General features: G+C 33.5%; 2 protein-coding genes across 5 annotated transcripts in view; one reads left to right on the top strand and one right to left on the bottom strand.

The window, feature by feature from the left end:
• Positions 1-6,517, bottom strand: part of LOC127880898 (plexin-A4-like) — a 137,154-nt gene extending 130,637 nt beyond the window's left edge. For both annotated transcript variants that reach the window (XM_052428382.1, XM_052428380.1), the window contains exon 1: positions 6,434-6,517. The gene's annotated coding sequence lies outside the window, so the exon portion shown is untranslated. The remainder of the gene's footprint in view (positions 1-6,433) is intronic.
• Positions 6,518-6,545: 28 nt separating this feature from the next.
• LOC127880948 (plexin-A4-like) overlaps positions 6,546-16,171 on the top strand; it is a 159,386-nt gene continuing 149,760 nt past the window's right edge. For 2 of the 3 annotated variants that reach the window (XR_008049823.1, XM_052428459.1), the window contains exon 1: positions 6,559-6,667. The gene's annotated coding sequence lies outside the window, so the exon portion shown is untranslated. Of the gene's footprint in view, positions 6,672-16,171 lie in introns of all 3 variants that reach the window. The other variant, XM_052428460.1, reaches the window with a different exon arrangement.

The raw sequence follows: 16,171 nt of genomic DNA on the forward strand, positions 1-16,171 counted from the left end.
CCAGAGAATACCTTTAATATAGTTTATTTGTATCATTATTTCGTTCACAATGTTTTACAATTCAAAAAACATCATTAAATTGGAGCCATGGCCTGTCCTTTTTCCAAACCTCATGAAATCCTCTTTCGGCACGTCTTTCTACTTCATAAGCCTTCCACCTCTTTTAATTTTCCTCTGCTCTTTGGTCAATACTCACCTGGCTTTTTCTTTTTTCGCCAGACTTAGCCCCGTCAAAATAACGTAGCAATGAAAATGACATTATGAGTCTGACAGTGACACACTACAGCTAGTTTTAGTGTTAATTTAAAAAATAATAATCAGGCTCAGAAATTAATAGATTAAGACTTTACACAAATAAAAGGTATTGCAAAAACGTAAAACAAATACAATATGAAACAAAATCACCTGATAAAAAATACATGTATTCGCAACCGGTTGAAGTGCTGATTTTCGCTTTCAATGTTGACACCAACAGGCAAAGGTCGTATGGTTCCCCGCTTTCACTTTACGATCATCCCAAGATTTGAAACCAGTAAAATTCATTTCAACCAATCAAAAATTTGTTGTGTTGCTTACGTCACAAAACAACGCGCAGTATTTGACAGGTTCAAAGAATAGCACTACGAGTTTGTTATGTCACAAGTAAAGATAGCAAGTTCGACTGGTTTGTAACAAATCTTTTTATTTCATCGTCAAATCGTCTATCAAAGTAGATTAATTCATACCAGTCAGTATTTTTTTACATATCCGTAGTTTCATTTTCATTTCCAACCAAAACAAAGTTTTACTTATTGTTTTTTTCGTTTCGGACACGAGGACCGCCAGTTTCGGGAAAGATACCTGACCTCAGCAAATTTTATCAGAAATGTTCGAGGTCTGACGTCTTTCGCATGGGTTGAAAAGGAGTCTAACCAAATTGGGAATTTTTTATCGACAAAATTGGCCATTTTGGGAATTTTGCTACGATGAAACGGCTCGTTTGGGAAAATATTGTGAATTTATCATGCTTACATAATTCAGTGGTTTGACAAATAAATTTGTTTTTATTTGTTATTTTGTCTTCTTTATATGAACAGATGCAATATAATTGGGCATGTTCAACGTTTATTCAAGTACTGCAGTTTTTTTTTTCAGTTACAGTTACACTCTGAGATAAGAACTGTACAGTGAAAACCTTATAGCAGATATTTTTGACCAAAACAAACACTGGCTAGTCACACAAGTTATAAGACAAAAATGTGAAAACTCGAAAACACGTAACATTTTTCATTTACGGACATTCTGCACCGTAAAAACCTGTATGCGCTAAAATATAAATTATTTAATAAAATATATTGATTAACTTACTTTTCTCATTCGATTTAGTCCATTATAGACAATTTTCCGGCTTTTAAAAAAATTATCGAAATCCACGGAGTATCGATGAAATGCAGACGATGCTATTTGTGTGTAGATCTACAGAAGTCGAGACGGTCCACAAAATATCTTTTATAATCATTAAAATAAAATTAATAAATTTTACAACTTTCCCCCACATGGATTTTTCTAGACTTTTTATATGATTAATATAATGCTTTAATCAACATAGTTACACACTCAGAAAATCTGTAGCAAATAGTTTGAGGTCAAAGTGTAGATTGACTGGACTAGAGCTAAAAAATCATGCTGAATGTATAACGTCACATAATCCACATGGAAAGCTTGGGTGTATAGATTGTTGTATCAAACTTTGTAACGCTGAGCCCTGGATATCATGAAAGGCATGCAAATCTGTAAATGTTTATTTGTATTACTTAAAAGGATACCAAAATATCATAATTATGGAAACATATTAATTATTTATTTTTTAGTCAAGTCAGTGCATTACGATGGAAAGTTCTGTTTTATTTAACAGTATTCACTGACCTGAGAGTATGTACATGTAATCATGTTTATGGTAAAACAATTAACAGGCCTTGACACTAACCGGAGGGAGCCCTACTTTCAACTTTTGGTGACCCTCACCAAAACTAGGGTTCCCTTCAGTTTCGTCGCACAGCGTTAGGGCAAATAAGTACAAGTAGCATACTAGTACACATTTTTATTTAGATGATAGCCCTCTATACGTTATTTATGACGTTATTTGGGTCCTGTATCACTCTTTTAGAAAAAAACTATTAAGTTATTAATAACGACATTTATTTCATTGTTGGAACGCTTTTTCTCACGCATAGATACGCATAATCCCAACTTGATCGATTCCCTAATGCATCCGTATCAGCCCAACTTGTTACAATTACTCCATACTTACTACTTTTCCCGTCGCTTTTCATTGCCAGATTATCCTGTATATTCCATTTTTAATAGTATACTCAAGAATTTCATAAATGTAAACATTAGCCTTTTTTCTTAAGTAGCAAATGAATTTTGGCATATGTGACTATTTAAAGATGTTATGAAATAATGTCCAATCAGGATGGGGTTTTCCAACTGAACACAAGTATGTCGCCTGACTTGCTATTCAATAAATACACCCACACTTTTCACATGACGTCTGCATAGTTTTCACGCACTTTTTTCTATGACAAAGAAACAGCAGAAATACACAAAGCACTGTTTATTTTAAGCTAGAATTAGTTTATATTGCGTTAACATTAAAATTCAGAAGTATGTTTCAGATTACAAATTTATTAATGCCAATTTGAGAATTCAACAAAACATTTTAGTGGTATATTGTAATGAATTCAACTTTAATTTGTTTTAATTCTTTACGAGTCAAATAAATGAACAACTGTATTTTGCATGCAATGCACAATTTCCGCATGAATTATACCCTGTTGCCATCACCAGTCTTCTAACTAACTTGCCGTGATTTTATCGTTAAAGTGTTAACCTAGGTTACAATTGTGGTTGGTGACAACGACAACAAACAGTCACAAAACCACACACTTACGCAGTGTGCAAATTTCACTTTTTAAACCACTAGCCTGTTTGGGTTACCAGATGGAATTTTTCACTAGCCCGAACCAAAGTTTACTAGCCCTAACAGCTCAGTCTGGACCCAGCAAATGATGGACATAAAGTATTACAATTTGGTGGTAATTGTCAATGTATTCATTTTTAGTCTGGTGTCGTGTCACAGCTAATTCTGTTTTGATAGTTTAACAGTGTTAAAATAACAGAAATAAGAAAAGGTCTACTAGCCGATTGTCTAAAATTTGTTATACTGGTAGTACCCAATATAGTCTGCAAAATCTTAATATATATGTTCCAACGCTTCTGTTAATGGACGTTCGGGCGTAAATTACGCCCCAAACCGGCAGTTGTACGACCGTTTTACAAACGGTGGAAGTCACTTGACATCAGATAATCCGCATCTGTTTTCTAATACACGTGACAAATCACAACAGTTAATCTGGTCATTCATTCTGTTAATCATGCTCCGCGCTTAATCGCCATAAAAGCGACATGAGACACACTGATAACTTAAGAGATATTAAATAATCGAATAATAAAGTCACATTACACAGCCATGTATGATGACACAGATGCAACTTGAGAAATTCTCTGGTAACTTTCTAGTCGTCAAACTGAGCTGTTCAGCGTCCAATCGGTAACGAGAATGCGTATAAGGGCAGAGTTAACTGGTAATCATTATTGTTGATTGACGTCAGTCTTAAAGTTGGCGTTTATCGCCGTAATTGTTGCCGAAAGAGTAAAGTTCCAAGTTTCCATATAACCCATGTGCCTGGGTAGCTCCACATTTTAAACGCACAGTGTTGTTCGAACACTGCATATGGCATGAACGTTATTTGTTGTCTGCATAATTTTTCTGCTGGTAGTGCAGGCCTAGGAGTGTTGTCGCTATTGCAAAGCATGCACTCTCATTGGCCAATATCGATTGTCCATACAACGACGCTCCACCTAGCGTAGTTAAGAGCAGACTGACTTGCAAAACTCACTCTTAACATTAGCTGTCCGCTAATGTGAACAACTAAAAATACTCTACATACCGTTTCGAAAGTTCTTCTTATAAACAAGGCAAAAAATAAAAGATTATTATGCGGATTTAAATGGTCAATCAATACAAAGTGGTTCTATAAATTTAGGGTTCCCAGAGGATCACCCAGCTTGAAAGAACTGGTGACCCTTGTCAAAATCTGGTGTCGTCGGGTTCCCGGGACACCGTTAGTGTCGAGCGAGGCCTGATTAAACATTAAAACAAAGATGTATAAAAATAGTATTTGATAATTGCCCCCCCCCCCCCTGTTTCTGAAAAGTCAACCCCTATTTTTGAAAGTGAAGGGGGAATATCCCCTGTAGTTTTGGCTTTCTAGAATAGACATTGAAATAGCAGGCCAGCAAGACTGTTGGAAGTGACCTTTTTCACTACACTCCTCCATTCTCTTAATGTGTCACCATTCTGTCAAGGCGCAATCCGCTACACAAGCGCCATATGCTACACAAGCGGGATCCACGTGGCCTTCCTTGAAACCATTACTCAGACCCATTTACTTAATCACTGTTTGTGTTTACCTCATGGCCATTAATGAAAAAAAAAGAGCTCCATCCGGGATTGAACCCGGTTCTCCAGAGTGGAAGAAAGACACTCTAACTGCGTCCCTAAAGAGCTAGCCCAACGGCAAGGCAGTCTTAAGTGACCTTATTTCAATACAGTGTTCTTAACCTAAGTTCATTTGTCTGCTCCACTTTGCAATTCAAGTGCAAACAGAGCTCCAGATAAGGATTTGTGAAATTAGTAACTGTACTGCCACTGACAGAAAGATAAGGAGTAACGCTTAAAATCAATTAGTACCTGTATTACCATATCCAAAAATACAGGTAGTACTGCACTACCCATGTTCTTGGATATTGAAGGGTGTATTACTGACTTTACAGAAACATTTGCAGCAATTATAATAAATATATGTAACTTCTTAAACAGTTACTGTATTAGGTCTTCCATTCTGAATTGTGATGCTAATACAACTACACATTAAAACTCATGACTAATACTATTTCTTCATTTTTCTTTACTAGAAAACACAAGCCAACTAGTAAGCTAAGTAAATGAACACTTATTTCACTGTCTCATCCGTTTCCCATTGTGTTTTCTAACGTTTTACGCCACCGATGCAATCAAATCGTTTAATATCGGGGCAACAATGTCTTTTTCTGGGTTTACAGATTTAATGTCAGGATGGTTAGACGACACTGCATGTAGTCATTATATGACAACAAAGTGTTGTTTTGAGCCGCTTTCCGTTAAGCCGGCATTCAATTGCGCGCAGACATAATTATTGTTTTTGACGGATTTACAAGTAACAGGAAATCATGCGACAGAATAGACAATAATATATGAACCCAGTCTACAACTTTTCGGTAATTTAAATTAACGAAAAGCACCGTTAGGTTGGAGACCAACAAATCACGCCGCGCTGACGCAGACTTATCGGTACGGCCAGATTTTTTCGTAAATGCGTAAAATGGATATTAATGTCGTAATTGTACGTCCAATTAATAAAAATAAATGTGTAAATCTTCATGAAAAAGGCGTATTTACGCAGGGCCCTCAATTTATCAAATCTGCCGCCGAATTTCGGCGGCAGTCCCCCACCTGAAAAGTTTACTTTTTCCCCCTTTTGGGTGGAAAAATTCCCCCTAAAAAAAAAAAAAATAATAATTTTTTTTTTTTTTTTAAATAGAAAGATGTGTCTTATGATTATTATATCTCAATTCTATTTCAATTTAATCTTTTCAAACATACTAAATTATGAAAAATGCAATTAATATAGTGCAAACATGTACAAATGAAATAATGAGAGAGTAAGTAAAAAAATCCCCCAAAAAAGGAAACGCCGCAAAAATTCCCCCTCCTAAGTGCTGCGGACCCCTTCCCCCAAAGTAGTGTGAGGGCCCTGTTACGGCTGTACGGCCCTTATCTGGAGCTCTGGCAAATTTAATGAATACAATTTTAAAATGATTTAAATATGGATATATTTGGATTATTTTAGTTGAAATAAGATTTTTAAATGCAATTATAACTGTTGTTTCGTCATTATGGTTATCTTTGCATACATGCCAGTTCAAGCATAGTATTAAAAGCATATTTTTTCACATAAAACTTATTCAAGTGTTCTATAATATTCTTGAAAATTATTTTTAAAGCCATTTAATGATAAAAACAAACTAAAAATGATTAATTTGAAATAAAATTTAACAAACAAATGTGTGACATCACACATGACCTGACCCCCCTCTTCCCTGAGTTGCCAAAAGAACTTAAAATATTTCAACAACATTTAGTGGAATGCAGCCGGTTGCAGTTACAAAAATGAAGAAATCGTTTAAATTGAAATATAAATAACTTGAACAATGTGACATTTTTTAAATGTTGATCCGAAATGCGAAATAAAAATCGTTGTACAGAGACAACAAAGAGAAATATGTATACCCTTGTAGTTTTCCGAAGACATCAAGGAAAAACAACACCTTTGTTTGCAAACAACCGGCGCGACTAATTCTACACACTATTTCCGGTTTCGTATGCACATGCGCACACGTTGTGTAACTTCAGTCTAGGTGAGATATTCAAGAAGTGAGGATTAATTATTTTGTTTGTTTTGTTTTTACTGGATTGTATTGTGTATACACGTGCATGTCAGTGGTATATTATTGACGATTTATCGTAAGTAAGTATGATTCGTATGCTATTCTCCGTCACATTTCGAAAGTTGGTGTAGTTAATGAGATTTAAAAAAAGAAAATCATGCTTTCAGTTTCAAGAACTAAAAGAAGGGCAGGGCACATTAATATTTTTGGTGACCAAAATTACATAATTGACATAAATTACATGGCATACATGATTCTATCTTTAGAATATTTCCTGTTTTTTATGTATAGAAACAGTTTCTTCTGTTGTATGAAATGTAAAAAGTTGGTTGTATGGACCTCATCCAAAATTGCATATAGCTACTCAAACCCGGTTAACGCGCGAGTTGGGTTAAGTCGCGGTATTTCATTACCGCCCTCTTGATTTTGTTTATTAACAAACTTGTGTGAAATTCTTGTAAAATCTGACAGGAAACATCTCTCGCTACATATTGGAATCGATTTTTGGTATTTAAATGTCGTTAAACTCAGACTTTAACAATTTTTGAAATTTTAAAGTTTAATTAATTGTCGCAACGAAAAAATACGACATTGCTTGAAAATAACTCTGCTATTTATTTTATGTGTTGTCTTAAACTCCATATATTTAAATTATTATATACTTCATTGATTGTTACTTTGAATAGTATGTCCAGTGTTGTTTTTTTCAGTTTTGGGGGAAAGGGGTCGGGTTCCCTGAGGGGGGAACATTCGCGTTTAAAAGGGGAAAAAGGGGAAATTTCAATACTTAGCAAGTAATAGTTCAAAATCAAGTTTTAACGCTATTATTCACCATACATAGAGAGAAAAACATTATTCCAAAATATATACGGCAAAACAACATGTTTTTTAATCCAATATACACATTGTAACATTGCAATCTAATATGCTATTGTGTGTAAATGCCCTAGCAATAATTGGCCATTGATAATACATTGAGCATATAATACACCGATCAAGTTTGTATGCCTTTTCAACAATGTTGAAGTTCGTACAGGCAATATAATTCTACCAAAATCGTCCTCATTCTGTCCCTTGTGTTTAAACCATTTCTGAGAACATCTAAAATGCACGATTTAAAATAATTCTTTGTTTCACCTACCATTAAAATTAAAACAGATTTTTGTCAATTTTTTTCTGATAGCTCTTGCTCTTGTGCAACATAGTGGAATACGTATGGTTTGCGGTAGATGTCGTTAAGCGAAAGTCGTGATAGTGAACTACGTACGGTTTGCAGTAAATGAGTAAAGGCTAAAAGAAAGTAAACACGCAGATGCGGAAAATCAGGCAAATTATAGTAAATAAATTTGTTACGAAAAACATCTTTAAATGAGGTATTGATTAAAATTGAATAACACTTCTGAGAGGGAAATTTTTCAAATATTTTGTGGAAAAATATATACTCTAGTCTAGATGGGAGAATGGGGCCTAATAACGCCGAATATTTCATTAAAAAAAACACTGATGTCAGACTGGGCTTACTCTGCCATTCGCCAAATTAGCCAATGGCTACAAATAAGGAAATATGGCTACAAAAAAATTCAATTTGGCTTCAAGGATTTCTACATAATCACCCATAAAATCCTCAATAGTAAAAAGGTAAATTTGGCTACAGAAAATTTTGGGCCAGAGGGAGCCCTGTCAGAGATTTGATTATTCATGTTAAATTTTAAATTAGTGCTGTTTAACCTATTCACCGCGAATCTACAGGGAGAAAAAATTAACAACAAAAGCTGACAGTGGTGTTGAATTTGTTTCTACGGCAGTTAATATTGAAGGATTTTCGTCATAAAAAGGCAGTTTTCCAACAAAGTTAAGTTTAATATGATTGTCCTTTAAATCATTTATCCACAAGTAAATATTCCTCAAATACCATGTTGCATTAAATGTCAGAACCTATCATTTTTTTATCAAGTGCATAAATATTTATCCTGCAAGATAGTGATACACATAAACGTTTCTGCATTTTAACAAAGGAAACTTAAGTTTGTATTTTCCCTTTATTTTTTTTAATATGCCTACTGAAAACATTGTTAGTAATTTAAGTTTTGCTTCTTAAACATCTTACTGAGATCAGTTTTTTGTTAATCTTTTAATAAAAGAATAGCATTTTTGTAGTTGTAAAATTGTTGCCTTTTCAATTCATGGTCTACAGAAAGGTGCATTTTTTTACCAAAAAAACATTTAACACACTTTTATTCCGAGTTGGTGGGGACAGGAGTCTATGCAGGGATATTTTCCCTTCTTTGAATGAACTAGACCTGTCTCAGTTTCCGAAAAAAATACAAAAAAATCCTAATCAAAATCAAAATAATCCCCTAATATGCTAACTTGACGTATTTCGAGACCGTTTTAACTTGCGGCCGATTTGACTTCTCAATAATTGACTGGTTTTAACATTTAAATTTACATTCATACATTAAATACGTGTATGTTATTGTGAAATATAAACCAGTCTGAATTTTCTTACACTTCCAGTAGATTTAAGTCCAGCGAGTTTTGTCAGTTGTTAACAGGGTTGGCACCAATCAACCGCCCCCGGTTTTAACCGGTTAAAACCGCCCCGGTCAATACTCCCGAAGTGGTCATTACTGGTCAATTGAACTTTACCCCCAATTTTGATTAATATTCCATGCCTAATTAAACAATATTGATAATATAAATTAAACAGACATGTTGCCAATAATGTCTTAAGCTATTAATAACCAATATTTTATACCTATTCATGCAATTTGTAGGCCAATCTCTCAAAATTTTGCAAATTAGTAAAAGTTGGTCAATTGGATTTTTCTGGTCGATTGAACTTTTTTTCAATTCTAATGAATTATGAATGCTTAGAGAATTCTGTGCTTGATTCAACAAGAACCTGTCAATTACTGTGTATGAGTTGTTCCCCATGCCCCTACTGTCCCCACAGTCTTCGCACCTATACAGGATGGGGCACCCAAAACTGATAATAGGGCCTTAAATGGCACCTTTTTGACACGACCCTTACTTGTCATGTTTTCTTGCATAGATTTCTTTAAATACTTTTTAAACAAAATAGATAAAAAATCTTTTATTTTCCATTGATATAAAAGTGATAAACATTATAAGAAATAATTATTAAAAGAAAAAAATAATTGAAAAGAAGAGTCTAGAGTACACCCACAATTGGAAAACATTTTGTTGTCAAAATCAAGAACTTTGATTGCTTATTCATTTGAATACCAATTGAACTTTTAAATATGATAGGAAAAAACCCTCTTAATACAGAAAGGAGAACAGTTAGAAGTTACTATTAAATTAATAGCAAGTAACATCCTTTTGTGTGAGTGATATGAAATAGCCTAAGGGCAGATTTGCTTCATTGTCAATATCAGAGACATAACACTGTATGCATTTTATTACCAATTAAGGCTTAGGGGCCAGATTTATGACCCTAGAAAGCACAAGAGTTCTGTTTGTCCATCTGCTTATCAAATAGATATATCAATAGATAAGTGAAATACTATGGTAACTACAAAAGTAATAATACTTTAGTAACAGATGCGATACACTGAGATAAAGATATTGCCTGAGTCCTTATGTATTTGAGGCCATTTCCATAAATAATAAAGAAGTAATTTTTTACAGCTTTAATGATTTTTTTTACAATAAATGACTCAAAAAAAAGTTTACTTGTATCACGGAGTGTATATTGACAGGAGATGAATCGAGTATTTGACCCTTACTTTAGTAAATTCAATCTTATGCAAAAACTATTCATCCGATTTTATTGGTTTATACGTTATCTTGTTGCTTATTAATTCCTCTTTCAAAAAAATATAACTTTTAGTATATTCCTGTTGTTATTAATGGATTTATAGCGAGTTAAACACAAGAAATACAAATTTTATGTTTTACCACCGCACGTTTTTACGTGTCGTGGCTATCGATCTTTTACGATTAGCGTACAGCGAAGCGCCGAGGTTATACATTTTGATGTACCCACTCACGTCTTTTGTTAAATTATAGTTTCATTTCTCGGCCGATTTTGACAAATTATATATCATTAGAAAGCTTACGTTACGCAGTAAACAGATATGTCAATATATATTAAGTTTTTCTTCTGATTTCGACAGCCCGGCGAGTTATTACTTTAACTTTTGCAAATATCATACCGTTTTGGAGTTTTAGAATCTAGATTTACGGTTGACATGTTCGTACTTAATACCAATTTGTAGCGTTTATATTTGGAGTTCAGTTTTAAAAATTACATCTTGCTTAGGAGAAAAGAATTCTGTATACGATAGAAAAAAAATTTGTTTAAAAACCAAAGTAATTAAGGAATGAAGGCGGGAAAATGTAGCGCGCGTTCCTAACGCACTGAACTGATGCTACGGTCTTGGCGATTATGCTTTTGTTTAGAAATCGGCCATTGAATTTCTTTTGCCATCTTATTATATTTTTTATGGAATATATTGTAGTATTTTGTTCACGAAACATATCAATAAAGCTTATTATAAATGAATCTTAATAAATTAACGATTTCAGCTCTTGTTTATAACACAGAAAGGTTGTAAAATTTATGATGAAACAGCGTATATAGCGGACCCTCTCGATATTATTCGGCTTTGCATGCATACTTGAAATAAAATGGGTGTCAAAAACATTCATCGTTTGCTGTTTATTATCAACAAGGTAATTATGTATAATTATTTGAAATGTTATTTACCTTAAATTATCAATTTATTAAAGATTCTTGAAAATCACGGTCCGTGTTACGCGGGTCATTTCGTATTTTGACATCAGGGCATCATGTCCAACTATTGAAAATCAGATTTTTTCACCGGGACGATGACGGCTTGGATTTAGACAGGCAGACAGATAGTTTATTCAGACTTAAACAACAGTACATCGTCTTCAACTCAAATATATAAATTATTTTTAGACGAATTGTTAGGTGATTACACATATAGCAGTGATGATTCTGAGAATGTTGCCATGTTTCTTATCCGTGTATTCTAGAGTCCATGGTTTGAGCATTTTTATCGCGGTGTTCAAAAAAAGATATCTCAATAATCTTGTTTATTGATAGATCTGTGGTTTTATTGCCCCTGTGTTCAGCACAAACCAATTATCTCGTTATGATCAGATACTGTGCCGACCAATACTAAATAACACTATGGTGTCATACGCCACAGCAGGGACCTATACTTGTATATTGGTCCCTAACCACAGGTGGCAATGTCTGGTCAGATTACACTTTTTATGATACCTCCATGTCTTCTCGTGGTATTAGTGGTCATTTCTTGGAGTAATGTAACGCCCAATACTCAATTTTGCGTTTATGAGATATGTAGCGTATTGAAAACATTTATAGTCATCTGCCCATACAGATTGCCATAAACTAAATACTGTATAGATGTCAGCCAGCTAAATCACAATAATTATAAGTGCTTAATACCTATACATGTACATTTTAAACATTTAAAAAATCTAATACTTAACATTTGACGTATTTAGCGGGTACCGGTAAAAAAACTCCGTCATTTCGTAGTCCTATAAAGAATGTATGAATAATCTTTCCGAAAAATACAAATAATACAGTGTTTTAATTTAGAATTCTATATATTTATAACTCTGTTAACTTATAAAGATATTTCAATATACATGCATAGACAGTTGACCGTGATTTTCAAGAATCTTTAAATAATTTTAATTAATTTATAATTTATGGTTAATAACCTTTCATATAATTTTACATAATTACCTTTTTGATAATAAACAACAAACGATGAATGTTTTGACACCCATTATATTTGAAGTATGCAAAGCCGAAAAATATCAAGAGGGTCCGCTATACATTTGTATACGCTGTTTCATCATAAAATTAACACCCTTTCTGTGTTATAATCAAGAGCTGAAATCGTAAATTTATTAAGCTTCATTAATACTTAGCTTTATGGATATGTCTCTAGAACAAAATATTTCAATATATTTCATAAAAAATATAATAATCATGGCAAAGGAAATTCAATGGCCGGTATCTAAACAAAAGCATAATCGCCAAGACCGAAGCATCAGTTCAGAGCGTTAGGAACGCGCGCTACATTTTCCCGCCTTCATTCCTTAATTACTTTAGTTTTTAAACAATTTTTTTTCTATCGTATACAGAATTCTATTCTCCTAAGCAAGATGTTATTTTTAAAACTGAACTCCAAATATAAACGCTACAAATCGGTATAAAGTACGAACATGTCAACCGTAAATCTAGATTCTAAAACTCCAAAACGGTATGTTATTTGCAAAAGTTAAAGTTATAACTCGCCGGGCTGCCGAAATCAGAAGAAAAACTCAATATATAATGATATATCTGAAAACTACGTTACGTTAGCTTTCTAATGATATATAATTTGTCAAAATCGGCCTAGAAATGAAACTATAATTTAACAAAATACGTGAGTGAGTACATCAAATTTATAACCTTGGCGCTTCGATAAAAGATCGATAGTTACGACACGGTCACGTGACTTAGACACGACAAGATATTTGGCGTAACGGTCCCGTTTCTTATCCGTGTAATCTAGAATCCGTGCTAGTATCAATTACAGAATAATTATTGATTTAATATATAATAGCTCCTTTGTGATGTTTTAATGCTACAATTTTCAATCGACCAGTATTGACCAGTAATTACCATTATTGACCAGTAATGACCGGTTTTAACCGGGTATTGACCGCCGGCCCGGTCAATACTCAATTGACCGGTCAATATGCCAACCCTGGTTGTTAATCCACCGATGATTATGAGTAACACCCATCTTATATAAACTGGAATCACAGTTCATTTTTTATACTAACAAGTAATAATACTACACATAAACATTGAGAAAACACATTTTCTCGATAAGATATAAATTATCAGAGAAGAATTAAATTGCTGCGTCATGACCTTCGAGATTGTAAATGGCGGACTTAACATTCAACCCGTGTCAATTCAAAGCTGGCGATTCAAATTGCAAGTAATGGTGATTCAATAATGGAGAAAGCATTAACTTGATTTAACAAACATTTGATTAGGTTTGTTAAACCCGATAACAACAAGAAAAATTTGGATTATTAAAGTAAAACTACTACAGGTAAGGCATTCCAAAGTGTACATATTTCGGACATGTATAGTTTTCGGATAAACAGTAATAGATATACTAGATGTCAGTCTTCGAAATTAGCTTTGAAAAGTTACATGCCAGTCGGGCCAGTTACTTAAGAATTTTTACATGCCCAACATATTTTTTACATGCCCAAACTTTTTTAACCAAAATTATAACAAATCACAACATTTTAACACTTACATGCTACACATAGTACAGCAGAACATTTGTTTCAATAGTAGTGAATACAATTACATCTAATCAATCACTAGAATTAAGACGGTCGATCGTTACACCAGTGCTCTTGAAACGAGCGTTCTCTGGTGTCCTCGTACCATTTCTTGGCTTCCTTTTTCTCTAAATCATTGTCAATTTTCTATTTTGGAAGTGCTTTATCGGGCTTAGCCCCATCAACATACCTAAGATACTGCCTCTATGTCGACAATGACATTTGTTTACATTGACAAAAACGGAAGCGTATTACTTGATTGAAATGATCGATTCAAAAAGCATCTTATCGATTAATGTCTAGAGAAACCGTCGATAAGAACCGAATGTGACCGAACTGCATCGGTCAAAAACAATAACGATGACGTGTGCAAGCAGAGGCGTGTTGTTAAACCAATGGAATTTCATTGTTTTACAACTTACGGCAAGGTGTTTCTTCGCAAAATTGAAAAATAGATCTGCAAATATCAAGAACCGCTTACAATTTTTTTTTATAAACTGTCAATTGGCTTCAATAATTTACATGCTCGGCGGGCCACAAACGTGAATTTTTGTATGTGCCCGGCAGTAATTTTACTCGCCACGGGCGATCGGGCGTGTGCTAATTTCGAAGACTGAGATGTTCCATGCATTTAGATTGTGTTTTGTTAGAAAAATCATAGGGATGATGATAATATAATGACGATAAATATGTGATGAAAAGGTGCTACCGGTACATATCTTAAATTATTTAAATCTGTTAAAAGACTTACATGTGTTATAACTATAAGGAAGTGTATTTAACATACCAATTCATTTAAATATGTTGTGTTATGTATCATGGTATTGTTATTTAATAAAGCAGTATAACTTTTTAAGATATTGTGTTACTCTTAGAGGATATTTTTATCTAAAAAATTGAATAATACAGACAAAAACACAATTAACGCACTTCAAAATTGACCCCACCATTTTTCAATTTGACTCCTCAAAATTTCAGTCCAGGGGTCATTGACTCCTGGTTTTTAAAATCTATTGAAATCCCTGCTAGATGTTCCATGCATTAAGATTGTGTTTTGTTATAGGGATGATGATAAACATAGTTTAATGATAGATTAGAATTAATAAAAGTTATGAAATGAACATGTTTTGTTTTTGATATTTTTCGCACAAACTTCTCCCTGCGACTTTCCAAACTTCTCCCTGTTTTAGAAAAAAGGAGAAGTGACTTCTCCCTATGCTAACTATATAAATTCCGCTTTTTTAATGTGCATATAATAACCGATAATCCTAGTATGTGTATCCGTAGTATAGGGTCTATTAATAAAAACATTCAAATTTTGGAAGTGAATAAATACAAAAACACGCATGTGTTATATGTCAATATAGTTAAATGTGTATTCATTGACATAACAACTAAAACTGCATTTTAATCGTCAATGTTTTGACAAAATAATGACTAGACTTAGCTCCCTTAAGTTATCTGTTTCATGTACACCTTGTCTCATAGTATCGGCCCTTCTGATTGGTTGTTAAGATTTGTTACGATGCGCATGTGTGTGTTCTAAAAAATAGTAACTTTATGTAAAAACGAAACTCTTGCTCATTTTGTTTAAAAAATAGTTTTATATTTTATTGGAAAATAAGCGGCATATAAAAAATTAAATTTTTATAAAACTACTATTAATCCATTAACAAACTATTTATGTACGTGTTACGTAATTAAAGAATCATAGCATCACCCTGGCATAAACATGACCTACTTTCAAATGAACACCCGAAATAATGAGAATGATCGTCGAAATATAGTCATGGATAACCAAATAAATTACAACTTCTAAAAAATGAAAAACATTAACTTTCCAGCACTTCTTGAAGGTTTTTCGTTAAAAGCAACAATACTATGGGGAGGGCCGATACTATGCAAGTAAGGGATATATACAATTACTACATCAATTTAGAAAAAAAAATTGACCATTTATGACGATAAATTTGTTAAAGAATTTCATAAACACAAACATATGCAAATTTTGGAAGTATGAAGTGTATAGTGAAGTATGGGACAGGGGTTTTACGGGGCAATTCAGCGGTATTTGAAACAACTAATGGAGGGGTGAGTTTTAATTTAGATCGAATGCAATACATGTAGGATACAAAACAAGGTTTTAATGGGTCACTTTCAGTCATGCAAAAAACATGCTTTCCGGACACTGTCACAG

This window comes from Dreissena polymorpha, chromosome 5 (assembly GCF_020536995.1).
Source record: "Dreissena polymorpha isolate Duluth1 chromosome 5, UMN_Dpol_1.0, whole genome shotgun sequence".
NCBI classification, from domain to species: domain Eukaryota; kingdom Metazoa; phylum Mollusca; class Bivalvia; order Myida; family Dreissenidae; genus Dreissena; species Dreissena polymorpha.